Source organism: Lagopus leucura, unplaced genomic scaffold (genome assembly GCF_019238085.1).
Source record: "Lagopus leucura isolate 7727_CA_CO unplaced genomic scaffold, USGS_WTPT01 Super-Scaffold_1, whole genome shotgun sequence".
NCBI lineage: Eukaryota > Metazoa > Chordata > Aves > Galliformes > Phasianidae > Lagopus > Lagopus leucura.
The window spans coordinates 39518414-39524585 of record NW_024962250.1 but is presented as its reverse complement, the minus strand read 5'-3'; positions in this window follow the sequence as shown (position 1 = coordinate 39524585).

Genomic DNA, 6172 nt, shown 5'->3' with positions numbered 1-6172 from the left:
CTGCATGGCACAGGGGGGTTGGAGCTTCGTGATCCTTGAGGTCCCTTGCAACCCAAGCTATTCTATGATTGCCTGAAAGACTGACTTTTCCCAACAGTTACTCAGTCCAAGACACACAATATCACATAACTCAGTTGCCTTTTTTTCCCTTTCTGCTTTCTGAACCATCAAGTGGCAGAAGAGGAAATGAAAAAGCAGAAAAGAAAAACTCTACAAAGGGCATAACGGTCCATTATGCAAAATTTTAAACCAACTTGTCTTTGGCTCTCTATTGCTCAAATGCAATTCTATTCCTTCCCTTTGGGCCATTATTAACACTTTTATAATGAGTAACTGAAATAAAACTCAAGTGAATAAATATGCTCAAGGCATTTTGTTATTTCTGCAATTAGAGAAAAACTGTCACAGTAAAGCTAAAGGCATTTGGGAAATTATATTCAAGGAAACATCATAAGCACAGTAATCCTGGGGCTGCTCTTAGCAGTTGCAATGATCACTGTGAAGAAGGTGGTGCTCCATCATTAGCTAGTGATACAGGATGGTTCGTCATGTGCCACGACACTGTGCCATCTGGAGAAGTTCAGTAGTGGAGAGAATCAAAGGTTTGCAATGTCATGCATTGGCAGTGCTGAGAAAATGCCGTACAGTTAAAAATAATAGTAATAATAATCCTTTAGGACAAGAGGGAATGGTTTTAAACTAAGACAGGGGAGGTTTAGGTTGGATATGAGGAGGAAGTTTTTCAGCCAGAGGGTGGTGAGGCACTGGCACAGGTTGCCCAAGGAGGCTGTGGATGCCCCATCCCTGCAGGCATTCAAGGCCAGGCTGGATGTGGCTCTGGGCAGCCTGGGCTGCTGGTTGGTGACCTGCACACAGCAGGGGGTTGGAGCTGGATGAGCACTGTGCTCCTTTGCAACCCAGGCCATTCTATGGCTCTGTGATTCTAATACACATGGCAGACTGCTGCCTGGCAACAGGTGCACCAAGTCTCCTACCAGTCATCCCACCTCTCTGCTTGCTGATCTGCCTGCTGAGTGACACCCTGAGCCCATCTGCAGAACAGTCAGATCTCTGTGTAAATGAAGGTGGGTAAGAAGTATCAATGTTTTAAATAACCCTGCTTCAAATTGTGACCATAGAATACGATATGGCTGCAGATAAAAACTTGGAACTATGTTTTCAATTTCAAATGTGTTCTGAGTAAGGAAAGAAACTCCTGTATATTTCAATAGCACAACTCTTGAAGAACTCTTGTTTCCAAATATATTGCTATTAGGATGTTCAACAGCATTGGAAAGACCTGCAAGTAGACTATTTCACAAACAGCATTGCCTATGAGAGCAGAAAGATTTGGCAATGTTTAATAATCTATGTCCTGTTCTGGGGGTGTGTGAAATTAATCAAATAAGGCATTTTACCTGGAGAGCAGGAGAGAGAAGGTGCAGTCTGTTCTGCACCTTCATTATTTGTCTTCAGCTTCAAAGCTGAAATCTCCAAAAGCGACATATAATGATGCCCCTTAATCAACAGAGTAATCATGGCATGGCTGTGTTACATTACTGTCTCCAGAATGGAGAGAGGACACTGCAGACTGATGTGCAACAAGGGTTTAAAATCCTTCCAACAAGATTCCTAATCCATTACATCTCGTGCTGTGCTGCTCCGTTATCAAGGCTGAGAGCAGCAGAAGGAAGGCAGTCACATACAATTTGTAGGCAGTTGAGAAGCAGCACAGTCAGTATCTCCCCTCTGCTGCATCTCCTTTCTTCAAAGAGAAATAATGCAGAATTAAAATATTGTGTTAAAAAGCAATGTGTTCTTGACCTCCTGAGCTCCAGCACAACCCCTGGCAGAGCAGGACTGTCCTACAAGCACACAGAGCCTTCCCCTCCAGCATCCTGCAGCGCTCTGGGCTGCAGCCAGCAGAATGCATGGCCACAGGTAAGCATTAAGGATGATGATCAGCTTTGGATTTGCAGATGGGTTCAGACCACACGTACGTGGCATAGTCTTAGCAACCCCAGCTCTCACTCCACAGCCCCAGGGCTTGGGGTTGTAAGGTGCTGTCAGAAATCAGGGCTCTACAGGAAGCACTAATGTAGTGAGGGTGACTCCGAACACATTTCATGTCTCTGCCCTCAGTCAGGAAGCATAAACAGTGCCCAAAAGACAGCAGAGCAGATAATTGATGCACAGAGCAGATATCCACAGGCTCCTCATGAGAGACCGGTCTGGAACATGCAGAGGTGCCACGAGACAAAGGCAGCTCTGCAGAGAGAAATAGCTGCTCTGTAGCAAAGCCTGCAGGTCCAGACCTAAAGCACAGCCCAGTTTGTGGTGTTCAGCTGCAGTTGGGAATGCAAAGGGAAAGCTGCTTACATTGGTTCTGTCCCTGGATCACAACGAGTGGACTTACAAATACTCAGAGCACCAACTGCATTCTCTGTATTAAAAACTTAGCTTTCACTAAGGATAACATTAATGTTAAGTCACTTTACTAGAGATACTTGTGTTTAACAACAGAAATCCACGCTTGTTGCTCGGCACAAGAGTCAGAGAAGCATCTGCAATTCACTTCCCTCTGCCCAGGGCTGCTGGTGCCACACAGTCTGTGGGTACCAGTGGCAACAAGGACTGGCCTTGTTGATGCAAACATGGAAACCAAGTCAGACTCAAAGTCTCTGTCCTGACCACTCTTTCTTTCAATAAAAGACTACTGAAACAAAATATTTTCAATCACAAATGCCATTCTTGTACCCTGGCACAGCTGTTCAAACACACACTAACGTCACCCCCCAGTACAGCCAGCCTCGAGCCAGTCTGTGTACACTGTGCTGCCCCATCCTTGGGGAAAGATGCCATGAAATCCCAATGAGAGGCTGCATAAAGCATCATAGGATATTGATGCTTTATCCAACCCAAATCCTGCACGACAGCACCTCTAGCCTTGGCCAAATGCTTCCATTTGTCATTTTTGCTAGGAACTCCACGTCATCCATAGGCACATCCTCCAAGTTTTGTTGTGTTGACCTCACAGCCCAGTCTTTCATGGGATGAACACAACAGTGTTTCTTCACCAGGTGGTAATGGCTGAGGGGGTCATCTCTGCAGGACAGTGTCATCATATACAGCCTGGCGAAGCCCCGGCACGTCTTTTGAGATGATAATACAGAAGCAACTATTTCCTCTCCTCTTGAAGGCTGCATTAGTGCTGTTATCGGCGTTATTCCTGCCTGCTGATGCTCAGCACTGAGCAACACACGAAATGAAGGCTGCTCTCGCCACCTGGTGCTACTATCGGTAATTACAGGAGATCGCTTACGGGATCCCTTAATGCTTAATACGCCTTCTCAAGGAGGTTGCACATGAAACTGGGCTATTTCAATTGTCATCAACAGAACTAGATGGCAAAACGTCTTGAAGTCCTGTTTGGTGCCAAACAGGAACAGTGCCAATAGCAACACCGCAGAAATGCAGTCTTTACAGGGGACAGAAAACAGTTGCTCTTTCCTCCACTTGCATCCTCTTTGCAAAGCCAGTGGGACGAGGTGTGGGGCTTGGTGCAGATGCATCCCCTAGGCTGAGCATCCTACCTGCTTACCTCAGCACAACCAATCGTGTGGTGGGAGCTTTGGATCTGCAGGGATGCCAGGAAGGGTCCTGCAGCTAACTGATGCCAATTCAGCTTTTATGTTCAGATATGCTATTTATCCTCCAGAATAAATCACTTCAAAGCCCCTCAAAGCTGGCTGGAAACTTCCCACTGATATGAATGGACATCAAGGCTCCAGCACTGTGATTCTGAATCCCTCTGAGATCGCAGGCTAACCTTCAAAACAGCCATCTCCTGTATAACACAAAAATAACTTCCCAGCATAATTCAGATTCAGTGCAGGAATTAGCTCTACTGCACATGCTGTTAAGCCCTGGACTGCTTTTCACTTTATCATCAAATTAGGAGAAACTCTGATATATAGACACGATCACTTGTATTTAAGTACCCACACTCCTCCTGCCTGGGCACAGGTGAGCTCTGGCAGGAGGCCTGCAAGGTGTGAGTGCTGCAGTTTGTGCTGTTGTCCTCATGGCAGGGACACTGTGACACCCCATGGGCAGGGCACAGGGCACTGCTGCCATGATGAACCACCAGGGGCAGCCTGACCCCCAGCACCAGGGGTTGGGGCATCATCCCTGCTGTTGTGTGGGGGACCTTGGCACCATGGAGCAATGCAAACTGCATGCAGGATACCCAGCTGTGGGACCATGGGCACAGCAAAAAGCAGCAGCCCTGAGAAGGGGCTCTGACCTCTGATTGTTACCACTGCCGCATTTGACAGCAAAGGAATCAGCAGACAACCAACAGGGCAAAAATCAGCATCTGGAGCAATTCAATTTGAGAGTAATTGCATAAATTACGTAGTGAGAAAAGATTAGCTGAATTAGGGATTCTGTGTGAACTCAGAATGCAGATAGCATGACCACAGCCTGCGCCTCGAGCACGCTCCTGCTCTGTAGTCATTGCTCCCTGTTACTGCACATAGCATCTCATCTGATGACAGAAATGCTTCGAGTTCCAAACAACCCCAAACTGAGGTCTGCAGAATCAGTTCTTTCCCCAAGCTGAGCTGCAGAACCCGGCAGCACCTCCATGACATTGTGAGCATCGAGCAGAGCTGGAGCCTGACAGAAGTGAAGCAACATCTTGAGCTGACACAGCCACATGGGGCTGACCTTGGGTTGCTTCTGACTAAAATGAATTAGCTGGCAGAGAGAATCAGGTGGAAAGCTGAAACTATCATTTTCCAAAGATATTCAAGGTAAAAAGCCTCAGGAACAATCTTTTGTCAGTTTCTGAGACTTGATTAACTGCCTTAATTTCACATGATTAATGGCTTTCAGATCTCCGGAGGTCCAAGTCTCCGTACACATCTTGTTACTGGAGCATCTTCAAAAAGCCTTTCTCCAAGAATCCTACAAGCTGCTTGAGAGCCACAGCCTCTGTTCCCAGCAGACCTTGCCATGCTGAGCCCTCATGCTCCCCCAGCACCGCTGGAATCACATTCTGAGGGGATGCAGAGATCCAGACAGATGGAGAATGGCTGTTCTATCTGGAAAAGGGAAATTATGTCTGATGGTAAAACAACAGGGACACCTCCTTCTCTTCTGGTCTTCAGTGGAAATGGATCAAGTGTACATGAGAGGTGCTCAGAGCACGTCTGGATCTGGGTCCCTCTGAGTATCATCAGATCCCCTGTGGCCTCTGTGTTGGCACTCCAGTCCTGCTGATCGTGCTCTTTAGCACCACAAATGCAGCCTTTGGTCTCACGCTCAACAGCATTTGAAGAGCTCTATGGCGCAGGGCAGAACAGAAGGTAGAAAGAAACCTTATGAAAACAATTAAGGCTGCCCAGAGAGGCTGTGGATGCCCCATCCATCCCTGGAGGTGTTCAAGGCCAGGTTGGATGGGGCCCTGGGCAGCCTGGGCTGCTATGAAATGGGGAGGTTGGTGGCCCTGCATTGGTGGGGGGTTGGAGCTTCGTGATCCTTGAGGTCCCCTCCAACCCAAGCCATTCTATGATTCTATGATTCTATTAAAACCCTCCTGAGCAGTCAGCTAAACACTGCTCATTAAGGCTGCTGTCCATGCGTGCAATAAGAGAACCAGCCAAAGCCAACTTCATTCCTTTCTGTGATCACCAGCAGATGCTCCCAAGGAGTCAGCGGTGACAGAGGCCCAGGAAAGAGCTGTCGGCCTTGCAACCTAAAGTTGTGGCCAAAATGCAAATCGAAAGAGAAGAGCATGAAATGTGAGAAGTGTGAGCCTCAGCACCTCACACCATTTGGCACATCAGTTTCTCAGTTCATGGTAAATACAGGGAAGCTGAACGCTTGGACTTCTCATTACAAACAAAGTCAATTTAATATATTGAACGAATACGAAGTGGATAAATACACATGCACCACACAAGCCTTATACAAGACATCAGTAGAACACCGGTAGCTGCATCATTAATTACATGTCAGAGGTTAAAACAGTAGAGCCTCCTGCAAAAATGCACAATATTTTATGCAGCACAAGGTCCATAATGGATAAAAAATTCATCCCATTTCTGCCCTGGTTAATAGAATGCAAGAACTCCAGGATCTATAAATAAAGTACCAAGACTGACTT